General features: G+C 40.3%; 1 protein-coding gene and 1 long non-coding RNA gene across 3 annotated transcripts in view; one reads left to right on the top strand and one right to left on the bottom strand.

Annotated features, from left to right (window-relative positions):
• The window catches only part of SPTLC3 (serine palmitoyltransferase long chain base subunit 3), a 149,436-nt gene that overhangs the window by 12,031 nt on the left and 111,682 nt on the right, over positions 1 to 25,723 (top strand). The window lies entirely within an intron of this gene.
• On the bottom strand, positions 786 to 23,766 carry LOC125753523 (uncharacterized). The gene is made up of 4 exons (XR_007405547.1): positions 23,637 to 23,766; positions 22,683 to 22,793; positions 14,820 to 14,878; positions 786 to 2,859 (listed from the first exon to the last, which is right to left on the bottom strand). It is a non-coding gene; the product is annotated as an uncharacterized LOC125753523 (long non-coding RNA).

Genomic DNA, 25,723 nt, shown 5'->3' with positions numbered 1-25,723 from the left:
CTTTTTACTAAGTATAATCACATTTGTCTCAGTAGGCCTGAATTAATGTAGTTTATCTGGAATTCTGTAGTATACAAAACTATAAATTCATGTGAGAAGGAGCTGCCGCCACCAAATTAGAAACAGATTAAAAGGTTAGATTAACCATTTGAAAACAACAACAACACTGTAAACATAGCTCTGATAAGTATTCAGATTTTTTCTCTGCAATCTACTTTATCCATCACACTGCCAATCTGAATATTGCTGCCTCGAGAGTTTTACTGTATTGGTTGACAGAATGTATGATTTTCAAAAGAAGCTGGAAATCCAAATGGGGTGGGAAGAGATGTGGGGAAGAAAAATATCCTGATTTTTAAGCATTAGCATCTAATCTTTAAAAATTCAAATAGTACAGATTTCAGGGAAACATTGCTTCCAGCCACAAATCTGTAACCTCTGAGCTATAATAAGTAAATAGGATGAGAAAACTAAGAGGTCATTAATTCAGTGCTCTTTTTTCATACATATTAGGGAAAATGAAATGGCTCAGGGAATTTGGCTCCTCTTAATTTAGACTTTATATTTTTAAAAAGCAATAGATGAGTTTCACATCTTCATTTTCATGAGTTACTACATTGACACTAGATCTTGGGATGTGCAAGTTTGAGGAACAATTATGACCAACCACACATATTCCTGACCAAACATTAGGTCCCAAAGTGTTTATAGAAATGTCAGAGAACTGACAATATTTTACTGGTCAAATCTCATCTCTCAGGCTTTATAGGAAATGACACACAAACTTGTTTTTTAAAAGATTTTATTTTTTCATGAGAGAGAGAGAGAGAGAGAGAGGCAGAGACACAGGCAGAGGGAGAAGCAGCTCCACGCAGGGAGCCTGACGTGGAACTCAATCTCTGGTCTCCAGGATCAGACCCTGGGCTGAAGGCAGCGCTAAGCTGCTGAGCCACCAGGGCTGCCCCAAACTTTTCATTAGACAATGCAATCGTAAGTCCTGGTCACTATTATTGTTCTCTAGATATGATATAACTGGGCCTTCAAAAGTTGCACAAGAAAAAGTCTATATGCAAGTCATGATTATCCTCATAGCTACAAGTTATACCTGACTGTTCTTTCTCTGCCATGTGGGGCTTAGCCTTTTGGAAATCAAAATTCCTCTTGTGAAACTGATAGATACCTCCTATGGAAGGATAAATAAGTCCATAATCACGAAGTTTTCCATGTAGAGAATTCATGCCTTCCCTGACTTTCTCAGATTCCCAGGTTATCAACCTCAGCCCTGGAGTGCCTTTATTAATTAGGCTACATCTGTTCTCACAACCCAACCAGAAAAACCAGCAAATCAACCTCTCCAGAGAAGATAGGGTAAGAGATCCACAGGTTGATTCACCAAAGAAAGAAAAACACACATAACCCCAAGCCATTCTACAACATTTTGTCTTTTACAACACTACAATGCATTCATATATCTTTAACTATAAAACTACTCTTAAATTCTCCCCTAAAACCTTGAGTAAAACTTAACTCAAAGTTAAAAAGGTATTTCTTTTCTGGTGGTTTCCATACCCAAGCACCCCAGCACCCCTCAGGATTTCCCAGAAAATCACTTAAAGAGGAATAGATAGCAGAAAGACCAATAGCTTCAACATCAGATAGAACTGGGTTTGAGTCCCACTCTGCCCCTTACTAGCTGTGCCACATTGAGCAGATGGCCTCATGTCTCTGATCCATATCCCACAAGGCAATGATGAGGATTAAATGAGGTAGAATATGTAAGGCTCCCCATGACTATCAGATATATAGTAGATAGTCAGTAAATGGTAGCTATTATGTATTAAAGTTGGCCTACAGTCGTCTGTTTCTCCTCTACAACTATTCTAAGAGTGTTCAGGGCAATGCCTGGTATATAATAGGTACCCAATAAATGATAGTTCTAAACCCTCAAATTCCACCATCCAATGGTGGCTTCTCAAGACCTCATTTTTCTTGGCCTGTCACCAGCATCTGAAGCAAGTAATCACCCCGTCCTCCTTAAAGCATGTTCTTCTCTTGGCTTCTAGGATATAACACTCATCTATCACTCACCATTCCTTTATGGAAACTATAAAGGTTTCTCTTCATCTCCTTGGCTTTTAAACAATGGAGCTGCCCAAGGCTCAGAATTTTCATTCTCTGTTCTGACTGTGTTTCTGACATGATGATCTGATCTTGTCTTATCAATGTGTGTGTGTGTGCGCACGCGCGTGCGTATCTATGTCATTTCCAACTACCTACTTTCCATTTGGGTAATCAAAAGGCAACTTCAACTTACCATGTCCAAAACTGAGCTCCCACCCTCTACCTTCAAACCTGCTCCCCTTATATAGTCTTTCCTGTCCCAGGAAGTGACAACTCTGTTCTTCCAGTGGCTCAAATCAAAACTTGAGCATCATTCAAAACTTTTCTCTCTCATTTGACATTCACTCAGCAAATTCATGATCCTGTTTCCACAGTATACCCAGAATCTACTTTCGACCTCCCCACAGCAAGCACACTAGTCTCAGTCACCATTACTTCTCATCTGGATTGTTACAGCAGGCTCACCTCTTCTCTCTGTGTTCCAGTTACCTATTGCTGTATAAACAACCATCCCCAACACATAGTGACATTAAACAATAATCATCTTATTATGCTCACTGATTCTGCTGGTCAGGAATTCAGAAAAGACACACCAGGACAGATTTTTCTTTCTGTTCCATGATATCTGGGGCTTTGACAGGGATGACTCTACTAGCTGGATCTGGAACAGCTGGTCCAGAAGGATCTGTCTCCCAGATGGCTTCCTCACTCCCATGTCTAGCATCAGGGCTGGAATAGCTGAAAGAAAGGACAAATAGGGATTGCCAATGTGGCAGGGGGGCTTTAAGAGTGTTTTCTAGTAAATGGAGTAGAAATCCCGTGGCCTTTTGTGACCTAGCCCCAGAGCTCAGCTTTACTTCTACCCTACACTATAGGTTGAAGTAGTCACAAGCAAGCCCACCTGATTCAAGGGAAAGGGACCTCCTCCTACCCCAACTTCTTAATGGGAAGAATATCAAAGAATTCATGGACAAAATTTAAAACCACCATATTCTGCTTCTACCTCTGCCTTCCCTTCCATCACCACCAGCAAGGCTGTTTTCAGTAGAATAGCCAGAGAGATCTAGTCGAAATGAAATCCAGAATGTCACTCTTGCTCAAATCCTTCTCATGGCTTCCATCTTACTCAAAAGACAAAATCCTTCTAATGGCGATAAGGCCTCATGGCTTGGTCCTCTCTGACTCACCTCCTGCTTCTTTTTCCATTGCCTAATCTATTCCAGCCACACTGGAGCAAGCAGGCCACACATCCTGCTTCTGGGGACATTCACTCTTCCTCTCCTGTATGTACTTCCTAGACATCCACATGCCTGCACCCTCCCTGCCCTCAAATCCTCACTCAGATGTTACCCTCTCTATGAGATATAAGCTCACGACCCTATCTAAAATTGCAAGTCTTCTCACCACCTCTCTCCCCTTCCTGATTTTTTTCATTAGTCCTTAACCCTGTACACAGACACAGACACACACATATATACACCATGCTAATTGATATCCTATCTCTTGTCTGCCTCATCTTCTAAATATAAGCACCATGTGAGCAGGGATTTCTGTCTTATTCACAGCTGGATCCCCAGCACCTAAACCAGAGTCTGTACATAGTAAGTGCTCAATAATATTTGTGGAATGAATAAAGACTGTCTATTTGTACTAATCTATTGTAAGAATTCTCATTTCAGCTTATTTTGTTTGCTATTTAAATTGCCATTTGCTGTCCATATGTCTAGTACTTTAAAATATGGAGCAAGTCCCAATTAATGTGATATATAGGCTTCTTTGTAAATTTCAAAGTATAAAACCTCTTATTGATTAATTTACAGGTCTCCTAACCTTTGTTGGAGAACATGGATACTATTCACTGTCCTCTTTTTAAAAATCACCAAATCACTAGATTATTTTGTACAACCAGGTAGCTACATGCTTTTATACTGATATCCAGATATTATATGTACTCTAAGCCTGGGGTCAGGGAACATGCTTTAAGCAAGTGGAACTTTTTGAAGAAAATGAAAACAGATATTAAATATCACCATCCTGATGATTCCTGCCTCTTAGTATGAGATGAAACATACCTGGATTAGAGAGAAAATGACAAATACCACAGGGTATATAATAAGCCTGTCATCTGGTTTTAATAAACTCTGCAGTCTTAGGGTTGAATATCCAAAAAAAAAAAAAAAAAAAAAGTCAGTACAGTCTCTTCTCCCACCAATATCCCTATATATGAGATGATTTTTAAGTTTCATGTAACAAAATTGTATATCGCACTACATGCTAAGAACCTTACAAATACTAACTCACTTGTTCCTCACAACAATTTATGAGTTTGATACTCTTACTATATCCCATTTTTTTAGATGAGTCAGCTCATCAAACAAAAATTAAGTCAATTTGCCTAAGATTAAACCTCTAGTTAGTAGTTCAGGCTGGCCCCAGGTTCTGTGTTTTTATAACTAGAAAAAAAAAAAAACCACCTTTTTCTCAAATGTCTTATTGTGAATATTTGTAAAATCACATAAAAATTAAAGGAGTTCTACAGTAAATATTCGTATACCTACCACCTAGATTCTCCAATTAATATTTTATTATATTCGTTTTATTACATGTCTATCATCTATCCATTCCTCTATCAATCCTTTTGTTTTATGCATTTCAAAGAAAGTTGTACAATCAGTACACTTCACCCCAAATCTTTCTGCATGCATATTATGTGGCTTCAATACTTGTCTACAATACTTGTCTACTCTTTCTTTTGAGGTAAAGTCTACACATAATGAAATGCACAAATCTGAATTACACCACTCAGTGGATTTTGACCTACATTGCCTTTTGGTTGTTCTTCCTGGGAAAAGTTTCATAATATAGTTTTGACTGTGAAAATATGTTATAAAACTGTCCACTTAACACTGGGGAGTTTAACCTCTGGACAAAATGTAACCAAACCAAATGAGAGTTCATCCACCCGGTATATAGCAAGCCAAGAAAACCTGCCACAGAGCTTTGGCTCTAAAGGAAGATGAGCTATTCCTTAGTGTGGTGTCACCCAGGAGAACAAGGACCTAATGCTCAAAAATTCCAGACTCCCTGATGGTGTACAAGTCAGGGTTTTTAAGGGCAAAACTGGGAGCAAGTATCTTCTGGGAAGGGGACACTGTTGATTGGAGTTCCATGAAGTCATGTTAATAGATGTTACCTAGTTGCTTTTAGTGCCCCTCTATTTGGTTCCATGGAGGTCTATTGCCTCTCAAAAGACTTGGAATCTGACCTTATGTTCTTCATGTTGGGTATTCCATTAGGTACATCTGGTGCTTGTTGTTCAAGACTGTGCTTCCTATATGTGCTCAAACTAACTACTTGTATGTGCCTAAGCTAGTGGGATTGCATTTCTGTATGTTCCTTTGAATGATAAAAAGCATTCCTATCTCTTGACTCTGAATCTACATGTTCCCTAGCTGGTCCATTCATAGGAGTGAATGATATCACTCCTATGTTCATTCTTCCATTTGAACTAGCAAGATAGTTGCGGATTCAAAAAGAAGTGAGAAATGTATAAATTGGCATCTCATGAGGTAAAGGAAAGGCTCGATAGAAGGCTTGTCTGAGAAACTCTCCTCTTGTATATATAGAATTCCAAAGGGATTAAGAGCCATTTTCCTTTTTTGACCTTAGTATAATCCATCTGGCAGAAAGGGAATTTAGTTTAGAAATCCCTACAGTTCTATCCATCCCTTGTCTTCTTACAGATGGAGGGATGAAGGTCAACACGGCTAAGTAATTACCTCCAAGGTCACACCAGTGTAAGGATCCCCTGCCACACACAAATAGCTAGGGACCACAATATTTGAAAACTCAAAGTGGTATCTGTTATTTCAAATTCGTTAGCTTCCCATTTCAAAATTAATATCGCAAAAATTGCATTTGTCTCATGTAAGAAGTAAAGGCATCTCTTTTCCTATTTCCCAAAATAAAAGCCACACATGGAAAGCTTCCTTTTTCGTATCTGAGAACATCATGTTAGAGAAACCACTATTAATTAAAGTGAATGTTTGCTACCACATGTGTTTATGCTTTTTGAAATAGTATTGTTAATCTTCACAATGGGCTTTCGAATTTCACACATAAGGATTCAAGGTTTGAATCACTCACATGGCTGGTAAGTAGTGGAACCAGGATCATCTGACTCCTAATGTCACATAACCTGTTGCCACACCCCACAGGCCTGCTGCTCTAATAAGCTAAATTCATCACTTAGAGATTGGGAGTAGGACTTGCCCTTGGCACTGTGTAGGCTTGAATTCTAGCCTCCTGTTAGTACCTCTGTGATCTTGGGAAAATGGCATAATCTCTCTGTGCCTCAGTTTCCCCATCTGGAAGTGAGGGCCAGTTGCCCACAGTTGTAAATGGCTTGACAGCACACTCTTCACTGGTTTCCTTCCCTTCCCTGTCTCATTCCCCCTCTCTACCAATGCTTCCTGGGGTCACCTTCTAGATAAGCAACTTGCATTTGAATCCTTTCCTCAGGGTCTGCTTCTGGGGAACCTGAAATTAATGATTTCTTAAACACTTAACCAATTCTTTGCCCTTTTAACCTTCAGCATCAACTACCCAGATCCTTATAACTGTACAATCAGCCTATATCCAGATCTTACTGGACCTGCACATCAATGCTGTGAAGTAGACAGAATGACTGTTATTGGCCTGTTTTAGGGATGAAAAAAACAGGGCTTAGAAAAATAATGAGACCAAAGCCACATGGATGATGGGGACAGAGCTGAACAATAGTCCCAGACATTCTGATTCTCAAATTCAAGGATGTCTCAAAGTCCTGGCTGCAATAGACATTTATCCAGCCTTGATTCAGCACATACAACCCCCTCAACTGCTCCTTGCAAGAACACGTGGGAAGTGAAAAAATCAAGGCATCTTTCTTTCAGTAGTTTTTTTTTTTCCAGTAGTTTAATTCACAAGAAAAAAAGTGCTATTTTTATTATTATTTTTTATGAAGGTAAAACAAAGTTTTATTTGATTTTTTCACCAATTGGAGATATTCCAGATGATCTGATTTCAAATGTTGCTATGGAATACAAATGACATTTAGTCTAGTGATTGGCAGGTGGCACCTCAAAGAGATAAGGAAGTCTCCTGCCCAGCAGTTGTAGATAATGACTTTCCAAAAAGTTTCTTTGCAAATGGTCAAATGGGAATAGTTTTTTTTATAATAAATTTATTTTTTATTGGTGTTCAATTTGCCAACATACAGAATAACACCCAGTGCTCATCCCGTCAAGTGCCCCCCTCAGTGCCTGTCACCCATTCACCCCCACCCCCCGCCCTCCTCCCCTTCTACCACCCCTAGTTTGTTTCCCAGAGTTAGGAGTCTTTATGTTCTGTCTCCCTTTCTGATATTTCCCACACACTTCTTCTCCCTTCCCTTATATTCCCTTTCATTATTATTTATATTCCCCAAATGAATGAGAACATATACTTACTTAGAAGAGCAGCTTTAGGGGGTCAGTCTTTGTAAATTAAAAAAAAAATCCACAAGATTCTAAATGCCTTGAAAAATGTTCAAGTTCTCGCCTAGATGTTTATAGTTGGGCAGAAAAGTGATCTTACATGGTATACCAGATATCACCACTTCCTATAAATCTTTTATTTTTATTTTTTTAACGATGTATTTATTTACTCATGAGAGACAGAGAGAGAGAGGCAGAGAAACAGGCAGAGGGAGAAGCAGGCTCCCTGTGGGGATCCCGATGCAGGACTTGATCCCAGGACCCTGAGATCACACCCCGAGTCAAAGGCTATATCCTTATGTTATATAGCATGTGTATTCCTCAAAAGTACCTTCTTTTGAGCCCTTTATCAACCTCAAGTTCATTTTCAAACACTTAACATCATAAACGCTTGCTTCTGGTCAGTTCACTTCTTAGTTTCTTTTCTGAGTTTGCCCAAGGCAATGGCATTGATGACATGGTAGGAGCTCTTAGGTTCTTGCAACATAGCATGTTTCTCAGTTACCTACTTGATCAGATCATTATTCCTAAAGAAACTAGGCTCCAGATCATCTCAAACATTTGAATGATAATGGCAGAACTGATCTCAAATCTCAGAGAAGCATGTTATCTCATTTTCTAGATCTTATTGACGCATTTCACAATAGGCAACTGAGACTCAAAGAGGTGTCATCATTTGCCCAACACCAATTGAGAGCAAGGCACATCTGTGTCCACTGCTAGTTTCTAGCACCACTACACAACACTGACTTTCACATCATAGAACCAAAATAAACCCAATATGAGCTCTTGACACTAACACTTTTTGTCACCTCATGCAAATAATGTGGGGTGCTGGGAAAAAACCCACAATTGATTACCTCGGGATTTGGTTTGTTAGTTTTTGCAAGAGAGGATGGCATTTTCTTTAAAGGGCCATACTTACCACTGGTCAATTCTTTTTTTTTTAGTAAACTCTATGCCCAGCATGGGGTTTGAACTCACAACCCCGAGATTAATCACATGCTCTACTGACTGAGCCAGTCCTCCTACCACTGATCAGTTCTTAGCAAGACCGCTGAACCAAATGCCTACAGACTGGAAACAGAAGTACTCCACATGGTGGCCTGAGAAAATGACTCAAAGTCTGAAAAAAAAAGTCATGGACAGGGCCTTTTTGGTTTTTATTGTTAAATGTAATTAATCTTTATACCAATCAGACGACTCAGGCCTTGCACTCATTCATTACTTAGGGCTCAGAAACTATGATGGCTAAAAATTCCTGAATCTCCTTAGTTGGTTTGATTTAGAAGTACAGTTATAAACTAGTCAAGATTAGCCTTGCTCTTAGAGAAGTTAGTTTTTTCTACATTATGTGTCACATGATAAGCAAAATTAATCAGATAATTATAGCCATGACCATGGATATTTTCAGATTTTTTGGAGGCAAAGAAATAAATTGTTATAGTATCATATTCTTGGTGAAGGGGTTGTTTGGAGCAGTATACTTGTTTTTCCAAGGAGCAAAATGTTTTCATGGAAAAATAAAATAGTATATGCTGCCTTCCACGGAAACCAAAGATTTCAGCCAGGAAATGTATATATACTCAACTAATCTCTTTAAGGACACATTCTGGGGGTGCCTGAGTGGCTCAGCATGGATTCTGCATACAATTCTCTCTCTCCCTCTGCTCCTGCCTGACCCCACACTGCCAGTTGGGCAAACAAGCACTCACTCTTTTTCTCTTAATAAAAGACAAAAAAAGGACACATTTTGTTTTTGAAGGCAAGCAGAGGTTCCTAAGATGCTCCTGACATGCATAAAATGTGTGTGCTTTTTATAGGGTGACAGGCAGAGAAAGGGAGGAGGATAGGCACAACCATGAACTAGATACTAATAAACGCAGCTGTATCCTTGGTGAGTTTCTTTCTTTCTAGGTAGCAGGGCCTTCTGCTTCTTCATGTCTCTGAATGTCAGGCACTGTTTGGTCTAGCTTCACAGGACAGGAAGTTTTGGGTGTGACTAAAGTACATAATTCAGCACCATTGAGGTGCAAGAAAAAAAAATAGATTCAGTTTGATTCAAAGAGAAAAACCATTGTTTGCAATCCAGGATCAGTCCACTGAGCTCAGCCGAATGACTCCCAGGACCACATTTTGTGTGCTTCCAAAAGCCACACCCTTGTTATAACTCACTTATGAGTCACTGGCTGCTTGGCATGGTAAAGAAATACCACAGTGCACACCTCACCTGGTGTCAGAGCATGCCTCCCATGCAGTCTAAGAGACTCCTTTTGATTTCTGGTTGTCAATTCAAAATTTCAGAATCACCTAAATAAGTTTGCTTCATTAAATCTTCTTCCACAGTGAATAAGAGAAAGACTTTAAAATTACCAATCATATGACCACAAATCACTGTAAATCACTGAATGTGGGTGCTCCCAAAGATCTGTTCTTCATCCAGCTTCCAAGGGCCCTTATGAAAACATATCTGATCAGATTCTTAAGCCACAGACTTTCTTAAGCTCATCAGTGGCTACCTTGTTAGGATCAAGGCTGAAATCCTAGGCTTGGTTTATGAACTCTGCATAACTTCCCCAGGCTATTAATTCACTAAATATTTATTGGGTATCTACTACATATCAGATGTCATTCTAGGCACTGATATACTAGCAGTGGACAGAGAAGATGGAGCCGCCCTCCCCCACCAGAAATGACACTTGGCCATGCCTGCCCCCTCACTGTCCATGCCTGACAAACACTGTGTTCTCTGCCCACTTCCCATAGTTCTTTAGGCTTTTCCTTCTGCTAGAACATTGTGCCTGGCAAACTCCTACTGATTATTCAGATCTCATTTTAAACACTGTCTTCTTTAGGAAAATCTTTCTCTTTTCCTAAACTAGATGAGATCCCCAACCTGTTCACCCCACAGGACTCTTATTTATTCATCATTTCATTTTTTTGTTATGCATCTGTATTTATATTTAGACAGGGGTTGGCAAAATTTTTCTGTGAAGGGCCAGATTAATAAATATTTTTCAGCTCTGTGGGCCATACAGTCTCTGTTCCAGCTATTTAGTTCTGCCATTATAGCATGAAAGCAGTCATAGACGATACATAACATAACAATACAATATATAAACAAATGGGTGTGGCTGTGTTCTAATAAAACTTTATGTATAAAAACAGGTGGTGGGCCTATTGGCCACAATTGGCTGACCTCTGAACAACAGATCCTGTGGTAATGGAAATGTTGTATAACTGCTCTCTTCCATGAGGTACCATCAGCCACATGTGGTTATCAACTACTTGAAATGTGGTTAGCATAACTGAGGATCTAAGTATCTAAATTTATTTAATTTTAATTATTTAACTTTAGATGTAAATAGCCACATGTGGCTTGTGATTATTGTATTGGATAGCACACATACAGACCATGAGGTCAGGGGCTGTGACCCCCTTGGTCACCACCCTGTCACCTGGACCTAACATAGCAGCCGGCACAGGGTAGGTACTCAATATTTGTTTGCTAAGTGAATGAATGAATAAGTGTATTATGGGATAAATTATCAAGCTTTCTGCTTGCTTTTTACTACTGCTATAAAATTGATTAGATGTTGCCACTGAATACTTCTTGCTCTCTAGTCGTGAAATATTATATTTTTATATGCATATTTTATCTCTCCTTTAGCCCATGAGCTCAATGAACATGGGGCTATGAGAAAGACTCTCTGATTCTTCCAGTGCTCAGTACAAGTACATGCACATAGTAGCCAGCCTTCCCAGAGAGTTTGCAGCTACCAGTACTTCTCTGGAAAAGGTAGAGATTCAGCTGTTAAAGCCATTTTACTTCTGAAACCTGTTTCAATCTGTCTCAAAGGTCTAACTTCAAGCCTTTCTACTTCAACCTTGCTATTGTAAAGTTGAGAAATTCACCTTTGCCCTGGTCTGTCCTGTCTTATAACCATGGAGAAGTTGCTTAATGCCCTATGTCTCTCTTATTAAGTAAAGATAACTCTAATTCTATTACAGTTATCCACCACCTACCTCTTAAAAATATCATGTAAATAAATAAGGTCATGGTCATGAAATCTTTGAGAACCCCAGGGAGAGGCAGTCTTCGTACATGGCACATTATACCTAATCAACAAGATAATAGATGGTAGTGATTCTCAGTGATATTAAATCACTGGTACATTGTTTTCTTTGGTTTATCAGGATACCTTAGTAAAAGCTCTGTGTTCCTCAAGTAAGCCAGCTGCTTGTAAACAGTATCAGAAGAATGCAATCATTGCAGGGTAGTGAAGAACAACCATTTTGTTCAAGGTTAAATTATGCAAATTGACTTTAGAACCTCCCCTCCAGCTATCATCCCAGGTAAGATCTGAGGGTCCTCCAAATATTTCTGCCCTGTATTCCTACCTGCAGGTCTGATAAAGAGGCATCCCACTGAAAACATATCTTTCTTTGACTACTATCTGAAACATAAATTCTAGCTTACCTTGCCATAGAAAGGTCATTCAATTCCAGTAGACTCCATACATCTCATCTCCAAGTAGGTAACACATGAGGTCCAGCCAGAAATCCATGCAATGTTCTATTTCGACCTACCAACAAGTGCCCATGCTGGTCCTCCTGTCCTAGAGGCCCTCTTCCCCTTTCCCAAACTTTCCCAATCTTGGCACCCTCTCTCTCTCTCTCTCTCTCTCTCTCTCTCTCTCTCTCTCTGTCACTCATTACTACAACAGATATTCATTGAGCACTCTGCTAGGGATTCTTTACATCCCTCCAAGCAATCCTGCCTTTTCTGTGAATCCTTTTCCTAATCTGGGTACATCCTTTGGAAGCCTACGGCTCTCTTCATGGGCTGCTCTGACCTATTAGCTACCTTCTCAGACAGTAAAGAGGAAAGCTAAGACAATCGGAAACAAACTTAACCTCACCATACCTTGTTCACCAATAGAAAAACAGGATTGGAATAGCTGATATATAAAGATCTGATCTCCTGAAAAAGTTCCATATTTATAATCTTGTCTCTCTTTCTTTCCGACATCTGTGGTCACTGAAGCCTAAGTCAAGTATTTTTGATCATGTACTGCCTAACATACAGAGATGTTCAATAAATCAAGAATTGAATCTTTGAGTCAGTTAATTTTCTGGCTTAAACTTCTCAGATTTAAATTTGAACTTTGGGCAGCCCAGATGGGTCCTGATACACACGTTTCCTTAGGGAGGTGACTCAGTTCTTAGACTTCTCCCAAACACATGTAAGCAAGAGTTAGAAACAAAAACATTTTAACAGAATCCCTATAGTATGTATTCATTAACATAATAGTAGATGTCATAATAAATGAGCCACCAAATCTCAATGGCATAACCCAATAGAAGTTTGTTTCTTGCTTGTGGTAAGTCTAATTGACAGTGATAGGAAGCTGGAGGGGAAAGTGGTGAGGACCCTGCTCATGCAGTTATTCAGAGAACCAGGCTAACAAAAGTTATTCAATATTTAACGTATGGCTTTCAAGGTCACCTTGGCCATCAGCATTCAGATGGCAATAGGAAAGAGAGAGAGGTAGATCATGAAAGAGGTTCTTTTTATGGGCCAAGCATGGAAATGGCACATTCTACTTCTACCCGTTTCACTTTGGTCAGCACTCAGTCACATAGCCACATCTGTCTGCAAGGGATATGGGAAATGTAACCCAGCTGGGAGGAAGAGGAAAAAGAAATGGGTTTGATGAACAGCCAGTCTTTGCCACACTGAACAAACAACAGAGCTAAAATATTTGAAATATTTGAAAAGCCTGAGTGTAAGATAATGAAAGCTATTATTTAGCAAGTGATCCTTTATTTTTTGTCCTTTTATTAAATGACTTGTCTTCTAAAAATATTATTGTAACACAATGTGGTGAATATAATGATGGTGTTATGCCATGAGAACATCAAGCCTGGATCTTTTTCTGAAGTGAAGCAGCCAGAGCTAATCTTAAACCAGAGGCTATTAGGCAGGCAAAAGGTATGTGTATGTGGAGTGAAGAGGGAGGGGCAGCAGCAGAGAACAGTGAAGGAAGGGAGTAGAAACTGAAGAAATTACAGGGAAGTGGCGGCATGAGAAAATTTTGGAGGAGATACAAATCAAGGTGTGAAATGAAATTTTACTGTTGCTCACATAACAAATGCAAGGTAGGAAATCAGATGACTTGAGGCAGGTCAGTTCTATGCTAAGAAACTTAGCTTTATGCTGAAAACCAACACTTCCCAAAGAGAGTTTTTGTCATGGCATAGGTGGATTTATATGGAAGGTGAAAAATACATTTGATATATGCGTTGGATTTCCCAAAGTGAAATGGTTTTTCATTCCATTATTTTAATAGCATTCAAAAAGTGGATTCAATCAGCAAGTATTGATTCAGCACCTATCATGGGAAGCTGTGTGCTAGCAACAGGGAGTAACAGAAGAGGACAAGAAAGATGGCTCTTATAGTCTAGCTTTTGTACATTGTGAATACCCAAGAGACACAGAGATCTTTAGCCTTTCCAAAACCCTTTTTGTTAATGGCCATCTTTAGGGAGCACTTTGGAAATTCTGTTATAAGTGAATTTTAAAGCTAAAGTTGCCTAAGCATCTGGAGATTTGAGGAGTCAGGATAGAATGAGGAGATCATCCAGGAGGTGATTGTGGTTGCCATGGTCTGGGATATAGATGGGTGAGTGTCTCCCCTGATGCTTCCAGTTCTACCTTGGGGATCTTTCTGTCCATCCATTCCTACTGCCTTTATCCTTCCTGCTCTCATCTTTCAAGCCCTTGGTCAACTGCATTCTCATTCATGAAGCTTCCCCTACCTCTTCCAGCCAGGGTTGGATACAACCTCCCAGTTCCCACAGGACTTCTCTGTGGTAAAGCTGTGAACCTCTAGTCCGTCTCTGGGCATATCCTGTCTCCTGGCAGAGCATTTGGTAACATGGGCACTCAGTAAAACTTGGTTTAGTGTTGAGATAGAAGAAAACAATAATAACAAGATCTCTTAGGTATACTTGAGGCTGGAGTTTGAAGGCTGTGTGAAAAAAAATTTTAACCTAAGTCATCACATGGTCATGTATTTCAGTGGCCTGAACAATTTGAGTTGCCTGAGCATCTGTTTCTTTTACCCCAGCTATCCTCCTGGAATACCCAAGATAAGAGGTTTCCACATTGGCTCTTACCCTGTAGAACATCTTATTCCAGGGTTTGCCAGCAGTTAATAATTGATTATATCAGGTGTCTGTAACAAACAGAAATAAAATGATCAGTAAGGTGCTTATGCCCATATTGAACATGACTGTATACATAGAGAATCAAGTGATACACTCTAAGCAGAAGTGTCTCACCTATTTGTAACAAGATGATAGGACTTAGACTAAACTGAGACATAAGAGCTTCACAAAGCATCTCTGAACATTTATGTCTACCAAACACGTGATAGAAGGCTGAGGTGAAAGTACTCATTCGTCAATATCCCCAGACAACTTTCAGGCATGAAGTACCTTCCAAATAAGGTAGAATTGTGTACTTTCATCATTCTTTATTTTTTAAATTATTTTTTATTGGAGTTCAATTTGCCAACATATACCATATTGCCCAGTGCTCATCCCGTCAAGTGCCCCCTTCAGTGCCTGTCACTCAGTCACCCCAACCCCCACCTACCTCCCCTTCCACTACCCCTGTTTGTTTCCCAGAGTTAGGGGTCTCTCATGTTCTGTCACCCAAACTGATATTTCCAACTAATTTTCTCTCCTTTCCCCTTTTTTCTTTTTCACTATTTTTTATATTCCCCAAATGAATGAGACCATATAATATTTGTCCTTCTCCGATTGACTGACTCAGCATAATACCCTCCAGTTCCATCCATGTTGAAGCAAATCGTGGGTATTTGTCGTTCCTAATGGCTGAGTAATATTCCATTGAGTGTATAGACCACATTTTCTTTATCCATTCATCTTTCAATGGACACCGAGGCTCCTTCCACAGTGTGGCTATTGTGGACATTGCTGCTATAAACATCGGGGTGCAGGTGTCCCGGTGTTTCCCTGGATCTGTATCTTTGGGGTAAATCCCCAGCAGTGCAATTGCTGGGTTGTAGGGCAGTTCCATTTTTAACTCTTTGAGGACCCTCCACACAGTTTTCCAGAGTGGCTGCACCAGTTCACATTCCCACCAACAGTGCAAGAGGGTTCCCCCTTCTCCACATCCTCTCCAACATTTATTGTTTCCTGTCTTGTTATTTTTCCCCATTCTCACTGGTGTGAGGTGGGATCTCATTGTGGTTTTGATTTGTATTTCCCTGATGGTCAGTGATGCGGAGCATTTTCTCATGTGCTTGTTGGCCATGTGTAGGTCTTCCTCTGTGAGATTTCTGTTCATGTCTTTTGCCCATTTCATGATTGGATTGTTTGCTTCTTTGCTGTTGAGTTTAATAAGTTCTTTATAGATCTTGGATACTAGCCCTTTATCTGATAGGTCATTTGCAAATATCTTCTCCCATTCTGTAGGTTGTCTTTTAGTTCTGTGGACTGTTTCTTTTGCTGTGCAGAAGCTTTGTATCATGATGAAGTCCCAATAGTTCATTTTTGCTTTTGTTTCCCTTGCCTTCGTAGATGTATCTTGCAAGAAGTTGCTGTGGCCAAGTTCAAAAAGGGTGTTTCCTGTGTTCCCCTCTAGGATTTTGATGGATTCTTGTCTCACATTTAGATCCTTCATCCATTTTGAGTTTATCTTTGTGTATGGTGTAAGAGAATGGTCTAGTTTCCTTCTTCTGCATGTGGCTGTCCAATGTTCCCAGCACCATTTATTGAAGAGACTGTCCTTTTTCCAGTGGATAGTCTTTCCTGCTCTGTCAAATATTAGTTGACCATAGAGTTGAGGACCCATTTCTGGGTTCTCTATTCTGTTCCATTGATCTATGTGTCTGTTTTTGTGCCAGTACCACACTGTCTTGATGATCACAGCTTTGTAGTACAACCTGAAATCTGGCATTGTGATGCCCCTGGCTCTGGTTTTCTTTTTTAATATTCCCCTGGCTATTGGGGGCCTTTTCTGATTACACACAAATCTTAAGATGATTTGTTCCAACTGTCTCAAGAAAGTCCATGGTATTTTGATAGGGATTGCATTGAATGTGTAAATTGCCCTGGGTAGCATTGACATTTTCACAATATTAATTCTTCCAATCCATGAGCATGGAATATTTTTCCATCTCTTTGTGTCTTCCTCAATTTCTTTCAGAAGTGTTCTGTAGTTTTTAGGGTATAGATCCTTTACCTCTTTGGTTAGGTTTATTCCTAGGTATCTTATGCTTTTGGGTGCAATTGTAAATGGGGTTGACTCCTTAATTTCTCTTTCTTCAGTCTCATTGCTAGTGTATAGAAATGCCACTGATTTTTGGGCAATGATTTTGTATCCTGCCACACTGCCGAATTGCTGTATGAGTTCTAGCAATCTTGGGGTGGAGTCTTTTGGGTTTTCTATGTACAGTAAGTATCATGTCATCGGCAAAGAGGGAAAGTTTGACTTCTTTGCCAATATGAGCCTTTATATCTTTTTGTTGCCTGATTGTTGAGGCTAGGACTTCTAGTACTATGTTGAATAGCAGTGGTGAGAGTGGACATCCCTGTCGTGTTCCTGATCTTAGGGGAAAGGTTCCCAGTATTTCCCCATTGAGAATGATATTTGCTGTGAGCTTTGTGTAGATGGCTTTTAAGATGCTGGGGAATCTTCCCTCTATGCCTACACTCTGAAGAGTTTTGATCAGGAATGGATGCTGTATTTTGTCAAATGCTTTCTCTGCATCTATTGAGAGGATCATATGGTTCTTGCTTTTTCTCTCGTTGTTATGATCTATCACATTGATTACTTTACAAGTGTTGAATCAGCCTTGCATCCCGGGGATAAATCCCACTTGGTCATGGTGAATCATCTTCTTAATGTACTGTTGGATCCTATGAGCTAGTATCTTATTGAGAATTTTTGCATCTGTGTTCACTGGGGATATTGGTGTATAATTCTTCTTTTTGGTGGAGTCTTTGTCTGCTTTTGGAATTAAGGTGATGCTGGCCTCATAGAACAAGTTTGTAAGTATCCCATCTCTTTCTGTCTTTCGGAACAGCTTTAGTAGAATAGGTATTGTTTCTTCTTTAAGTGTTTGATAGAATTCCCCTGGGAAGCCACCTGGCCCTGGACTTTTGTGTCTTGGGAGGTTTTTAATGACTGCTTCAATTTCCTCCCTGGTTATCAGCCTGTTCAGGTTTTCTATTTCCTCCTGTTCCAGTTTTGGTAGTTTGTGGTTTTCCAGAAATGCATGCATTTGTTCTAGATTGTCTAATTTATTGGTGTATAGCTGCTCATAATATGTTTTTAAAATCGTTTGTATTTCCTTGGTATTGGTGGTGATCTCTCCTTTTTCATTCGTGATTTTATTAATTTGAGACTTTTCTCTTTTGCTTTTAAGAAGGCTGGCTAATGGTTTCTCTATCTGATTTATTCTTTCAAAGAACCAACTCCTGGTTTTGTTGATCTGTTCTACAGTTCTTCTGGTCTCTATTTCATTGAATTCTGCTCGAATCTTTATTAACTCTCTTCTTCTGCTTAGTGTAGGTTTTATTTGCTGTTCTTTCTCCAGTTTCTTTAGGTGCAAGTTTAGCTTTTGTATTGAGTTTTTTCCAGTTTTTTGAGGGAGGCTTGTATTGTGATGTATTTCCCTCTCAGGACTGCTTTTGGTGTGTCCTAAAGATTTTGAACCATTGAATCTTCATTCTCATTAGTTTCCATGAATCTTTTTATTTTTATTTTTATTATTTTTTTAATCTGGTCTAAAAATCCATGTGATGATCTTTATTATTTTTAATAATAAATTTATTTTTTATTGGTGTTCAATTTGCCAACATACAGAATAACACCCAGTGCTCATCCCGTCAAGTGACCCCCCTCAGTGCCCATCACCCATTCACCCCCACTCCCTGCCCTCCTCCCCTTCCACCACCCCTAGTTTGTTTCCCAGAGTTAGGAGTCTTTATGTTCTGTCTCCCTTTCTGACATTTCCCACCCATTTCCTCTCCCTTCCCTTCTATTCCCTTTCACTATTATTTATATTCCCCAAGTGAATGAGAACATATAATGTTTGTCCTTCTCTGATTGACTCATTTCACTCAGCATAATACCCTCCAGTTCCATCCATGTTGAAGCAAATCATGGGTATTTGTCATTTCTCATGGCTGAGTAATATTCCATTGTATACATAGACCACATCTTCTTTATCCATTCATCTTTCGATGGACACCGAGGCTCCTTCCACAGTTTGGCTATTGTGGACTTTGCTGCTATAAACATCGGGGTGCAGGTGTCCTGGCGTTCCGTGAATCTTTTTAATTCTTCCTAATTTCCTGGTTGACCCTTTCATCTTTTAGCAGGATGGTCTTTAACCTCCACGTGTTTGAATTTCTTCCAAATTTCCTCTTGTGATTGAGTTCTAGTTTCAAAGCATTATGGTCTGAAAATATGCAGGGGCCAATCCCAATATTTTGGTATTGGTTAAGACCTGATTTGTGACCCAGTATGTGGTCTATTCTGGAGAAAGTTCCATGTGCACTTGAGAAGAATGTATTGCGTTTGGATGTAAAGTTCTGTAAATATCTGTGAAATCCATCTGGTCCAGTGTATCATTTAAAACTCTCATTTCTTTGGAGATGTTGTGCTTAGAACATCTGTCATTTGTAGAAAGCGGCGGTGTTAAAGTCTCCCAGTATAAGTGTATTATTATCTAAGTATGTCTTAACTTTGGTTATTAATTGATAAACTTGGAAGCTCCCACATTAGGGGCATAAATATTCATGATTGTTAGGTCCTCTTGTTGGATAAATCCTTTAAATATGATATAGTGTCCCTCTTCATCTCTTACTAAAGTCTTTGGTATAAATTTTAATTTATCTGATATTAGGATGGCTACCCTTGCTTTCTTTTGAGGACCATTTGAATGGTAAATGGTTCTCCAACCTTTTATTTTCAGGCTGGAGGAGGTGTCCTTAGGTCTAAAATGAGTCTCTTATAGACAGCAAATAGATGGGTCTTGCTTTTTTATCCAGTCTGAAACCCTCCGTCTTTTGATGGGGTCATTAAGCCCATTCACATTCAGAGTTACTATTGAAAGATATGAATTTAGTGTCATCATAATACCTATTCAGTCCCTGTATTTGTCGATTGTTTCTTTGGACTTCCTCTTTCTTTTACAGAGCCCCCCTTAATATTTCTTGCGGAGATGGTTTGGTGGTCACATATTCTTTCAGTTTCTGCCTATCTTGGAACCTCTTTATCTCTCCCTCTATTCTGAGTGAGAACCTTGCCGGATAAAGTATTCTTGGCTGCAGGTTCTTCTCATTTAGGACTCTGAATATATCCTGCCAGCCCTTTCTGGCCTGCCAGGTCTCTGTGGAGAGGTCTGCTGTTAATCTAATACTTTTTCCCATATAAGTTAGGGATCTCTTGTCTCTTGCTGCTTTACGGATTTTCTCTTTATCTTTGGAATTTTCAAGTTTCACTATTAAATGTTGCAGTGTTGAACGGTTTTTATTGATTTTAGGGGGGATCTCTCTATCTCCTGGATCTGAATGCCTGTTTCCCTCCCCAAGTTAGGGAAGTTCTCAGCTATGATTTGTTCAAATACACTTTCTGGTCCTCTGTCTCTTTCGGTGCCCTCTGGAACCCCAATTAAACATAGATTTTTCCTTCTGATGCTGCCATTTATTTCCCTTAACCTTTCCTCATGATCTTTTAATTGTTTTTCTCTTTTTTCCTCAGCTTTCTTCCTTGCCATCAACTTGTCTTCTATGTCACTCACTCATTCTTCTACTTCATTAACCCTTATCATTAGGACCTCCAGTTTGGATTGCATCTCATTTAATTGATTTTTAATTTCAGCCTGATTAGATCTATATTCTGCAGTCATGAAGTCTCTTGAATCTTTATGCTTTTTTTCCAGAGCCACCAATAGCTTTATAATTGTGCTTCTGAACTGGCTTTCTGACATCGAATTGTAATCCAAATTTTGTAACTCTGTGGGAGAGAATACTATTTCTGATTCTTTCTTTTGTGGTGAGTTCTTCTTTCTAGTCATTTTTGCTCAGTACAGAGTGGCTTTTTGTACTGGAAAAAGGAAAGAAAAAAAGGGAAACAAACAAAAAAAACAAAGAAAACAACAACAACAACAAAAACAAAAAAAGGAGGGATAACCTCTGGTTCTATATACTGTAAATCCCTCAACTTCCCCTGGAGCTTTCCAGCACTGCTCCATCAAGAACTTGCTCTTCTCCTGTCCTTCCAGCTGGTCTTCTGAGGGAGGGGCCTGCTGTGCTGATTCTCAGGTGTGTGCACCCTGCCAGGTGCAGGGCTCAGTGGGAGCTGTTTATCCTGTAGGACCTCTGTTCCCTGGCGGCCCCAACCCTCCGAGGCACAGGGTGACACCAGGAGGAACAACAACAGTTGTGTTGGCCAGCTCCCCAGCCCTGGAGTCAGCTCCCCCAGTAACTACTAGTCTCCCAGTCCACACTGGCCTGGATGCTCCTGGGGTTGGGGAACGCTGATCTGCACAGCTCGGGGTGCCCGGTGGCAGGAGTGTCCTCACTGTCTTGTGCACTCCCAGCCTCCGCCTGTCCCTGAGGGCAGCACAGGATCCTGGGCTGAGTCCCCCAGCGCCCTGGGATCTGGGGCCTGCAACGCTGGAATCGCTCCGGGGGCTGTAGCCCCCTCCGCCCGGAGCCACCGCCTGAGCTGCTCCCAAGGCCCTGCTGGGTACACGCTCCAGCTCTTAACTGCGCTTGGCCCATGGTGTGTGGCGCGCTCTCCCCTGGGGCTCACGTCCTCTGTTAGTGACCCCAGGAGACTGGAGGCTCCACTGCCCCTCCTGGGATCCTGCCCGAGTTCCCTGCGACTGCCTGCCTTTCCATCCGGGAAGATTGTTAAAGTTCCTGCTTCTCCGGGCCTGGGCTTTCCTGTCCTGGAGGCTCTCGCCACAGGGCCTTAGCCTGGCTCCTCGCGGGGACCCCTCCCCCACTGGATTATTTTTTATTTTTTATTTTTCCACCTTCCTAGCTTGTTATAAGTGCAAACTCTTCTCTTTGTAGCATTCCAGATGTTCCCTCTTTAAATTTCAGGCTGAATTTGTAGGTTTTCAGGATGATTTGAAAGTTATCTAGGTAAGTCGGTGGGGACAGGTGACTTGGGGACCCTACTCTTCTGCCATTTTGCCCTGCCCCCTTACTCTCATCATTCTTGTATCATTCCACCTTCATGAACTTTGGGGCTGTATCATTTGTATAAGTGACATTCCAAGGTATTTAAAAGGGAAATAAATGCAACTCGGGAATCAATAAGACACTCAAGTATTTTAGAGTAAAAGTAAGAATTCTACTGAAGAAAGAGCTGCTTTGAATTTTACTACCATAGGGGTGATTATTTAAAAAAAAACATATATATATACACTCTAGCTATATAATTAAAATATATATATATATATATATATATACACACTAGCTATACACACACACGTACAATAAATAAATGTTTCTTCATTTGCTGTATGTCCTTAAGATAATTTCCAGATACTTTAAATCATTGTATTTTCATCATTTTTACCAGTTAAGTTTGTTTTACTGTCAGGAAGATCCATGGAAGCTCTTCATGGTACCATTGTGGAAATGGTCTCCCCTTCCATAGATTTTTAACCAACTCCCACATTTGAGTACAGCCTAATCTCTAGAAAAAGTCTCTTATTCAAGAGTATTCACAATGGTTCTCTTTCTCTGCTCAAAACTCAGCAACTACACGGTAGGTAGATACTCATTCCCAAAATGCCAGTATCCTTGGAAGTTTGTGTTATACCCAGGAGACCTCAGAGGAGGTCTACCCAACTCTTATAATGTGGAAAATTCTGCATACATTCCACTTCAGAGAGGAAGATGGTCATCTCCTTATCCCCAGTGCTCTAAGTTCCCCTCATCATTTTGTCAGCCCAAAGACTATTTTATTCCCAGACTTCCTACCCTTGTAGTGACCAAAACCTGACAGTCTCTTCATCTTCATCTTGGCTCTTCTTTTCCATGGACCAACCCAGCAGTACAATGGAATGCGCCATGTTCCACAGCTGCCTCAGTCTGAAAATAAAAGCTTGCTTGTGAGTAGGTGGTTAATCTACAGAATTAACTTGAGTCCAGATTTATTCATCCCTTTTTATCCCACTCCAAGTACTAGGGCAGAACAAAAGCCTGCAATGGTTTTTTGCCATTAAAAGGATTTGCCATTTATTTCCCTTTTTGCCATGTTTTTTTGCCCTCCAAAATTCTGGAGGGAAAATTGCTACTGAGACTGTCAATGTCCTTCTGGTCAAAATAGTCACATGTGCTCTTCCTCCCATCCCTTCAGGGGATGGCAACTGTCCTGGCAATTATACCATCTCTTCCTTTTATCTCCAGTTGTCTTTAATCTATTGGGTACTTTTTTCAATTCCTAAATATGCTATTTTCTTTATTCACAGAGCAGCAGCTCCCCACATTATTAGTACCTAAAGCCACCACCTCCTATCTGTCCCATCCTTCAGCACCACACTTCTTCAGTGAGTAGTCACCACTCCTAAGCCCATTGTCTCCATGCTCCCTTTCTCCTTAAATCCTAGTGTCCATAAGACCACTGGGAAAAAAAGGTAGATAAAATCACTTGCTGAAGTTTCCTTGTGAGTGTCTCATAAATAATGGTCTTCTTCAGCTCCAGTGTCCCAACCCCCTACCTCTCCTCTCCCTTGAACCTTCCACCACTTTCTCCCTTACACTTGCTCTGTCCCAGTGGATTTTCCTCCTCCTGCTTCTCCTTATGTGTAGGTCCTGGCTGGAGCTCCATACATATTCTTCCCCTTTCTTCCCAAATATTTTAGTCTAACAGTTTTATCTGTCTTCTCCATTCACAAGATTTCTTGAAAATCATAACATTTCATGAGTACTTACTCTGTGGCAGGTACTTTGTATATATTATCTCATTTAATTTTCAAAATAGCCTTTAGGGCACCTGGGTGGCTGAGTTGGTTGAGCATCTGACTCTTGATTTCGGCTCAGGTCATGATCTCAGGGTCATGAGATGGAGCCCTGTGATGTTGAGTTCCGCACTCTGTGATAAGGCTGCTGGAGATTCTCTCTCTCTGCCCTTCCCCCCGCTCATGCTTGCTGTCTCGCACTCTCTCTCTCTCTCTCTCTCAAATAAATAAATAAATCTTAAAAAAAAAACCAACCTTTAAAAAAAAAAAAAAAAACCAACCTTTTAGCTCCATTGTAACCTTGAGGGCAAGAGAAATTAAGGAACTTGCACAAGGTCATCCAGTTGGCAAATGGAAGTGCCAAGATTTAAACCCAGGCAGTCTTATGGCTGCTCAAGGGCTCTCCACCATCCAGCTCGTCAGGACTGGGTTCAAATTCCATCTCCTTCAGGAAGCCACTCCTGATCACCCAGAGTGATATGATCCCTCCATTCGTGGCATCCTTATGGTGTTTACTTTCTGCTCACTCCCCTTCCTACCCCTACCTCACCTCTCACATGCACCATAACGTTATCAATTCTGGGAGAAAGGGACTGTATTTGCTGCTTTCATATCCCCTCTAATGTTAGCATTGGACTGTTTAAAATAGGTGGGCAGCGAAAGACCTGCTAATTTGAATAGAAGACTCATTATCTGTAAAGTGAGTCTTCCCAGCATGGCCCAACATCCTGTTTATTTCCAGATATGACAGGAATGTAGGAAGTGAACAAACCTCAGAGTGTCACAGTGTTGCAATTGAGCAGGCACTGTAGGCTAGGTTGCTCAGGATCTGTTTATTTTCAGGCCTGTGAAAGAAAAGGTAGGACAGAGAAAGAAAGTACATCATGGATTACCATGCTATGTCAGTCTTTGGCCAGCAAACTTATTAAGCAAGATTTTAATGCTTCATTTACTTTAAAAAGACAAAAATCTCATATTTCAGAATAACTATCCAACCCCAGATTGAGAATTCTTTCCCAAGGAGTATGATGGATTTTAATTTTAAATAAAGGGATGTAGTAAATGAGTCACTATCCAACTGTTAAGAAAGACCTATGTATTTCCAGATAACTTTATTCTCCATCAAGGTATCTCATTTTCTCTCTGCCAAATAAAATAATATTAAATTAAATGAAAATAAATAAATCAAGTTATGTGAGAGAAAGTAGATATTGGTTTGAACTGATGGACATTGTTGAAAATTTCTCCTTTGTGTTATGACTTTCTTCAAGAATAAGTCACAGGGGCAAAACAAAACAAAACAAAACAAAACACCCTAGTTATACAAGCCAAGGCTGTGCACTCAACTGTGAGTGTTATTTGCATCTAGGTAGACTGTTCTGCAGTGCAGGTTTATCTCAGAGCCAATTCAAGCAGAAAGTTCCCATGGATTTCAGGGGAAATGTGCTGCTTGATTTGGCCACATATAGAGCTCAGAAATGGATTTAAGGCCTCCCAAAAAGGAAAATCTTCTCCTACCCTTCACAGATTGGCCTCGAAGTTTATCCCTTTATATGTGGCTACATAACTTAGCCATCTTCTAAGTCAACCAAAGCCGTTAATCATGTTTCCAGAAGTCACCTGTATTGGGCCCCTTTCACTCACTCTTCTTCCTCTACAGTGCCCTTAAAAGCCGTGGGTCCCCAAATTCTGTCTCAAACCTACTGTTATACTCTCTTTATAATTTGCCCTTTATCACATTCACCTTCAATCATGGCTCAAACCAAGCCTCATCGATCCCAGGACACCGGGATCACACCCTGAGCCAAAGGCAAATGCCCAGCCACCAAGCCACACAGGCATCCCAGATACTTCATTTTTCTCATCCTTGATCTTGTACCTAACCAGTAATAAAAATTCATCAAATCTTCCTTCATGAAGATCTCAGTCCCTTTTTCTGGAATCTGACAAATAGAGGAAAGAAGGAAGTCAATGATGTGTCCCCATGATGTGGAAGGAGCCAGGAGATGGTTCCTAATGGGGTCAGGAGGTCACTTGGAATGCAGGACACAGATGCAGTCC

Source organism: Canis lupus, chromosome 24 (genome assembly GCF_003254725.2).
Source record: "Canis lupus dingo isolate Sandy chromosome 24, ASM325472v2, whole genome shotgun sequence".
Classification (NCBI taxonomy): domain Eukaryota; kingdom Metazoa; phylum Chordata; class Mammalia; order Carnivora; family Canidae; genus Canis; species Canis lupus.
The sequence above is the reverse complement of the archived record's forward strand: the minus strand, read 5'-3'. Positions and strand labels throughout refer to the sequence as shown.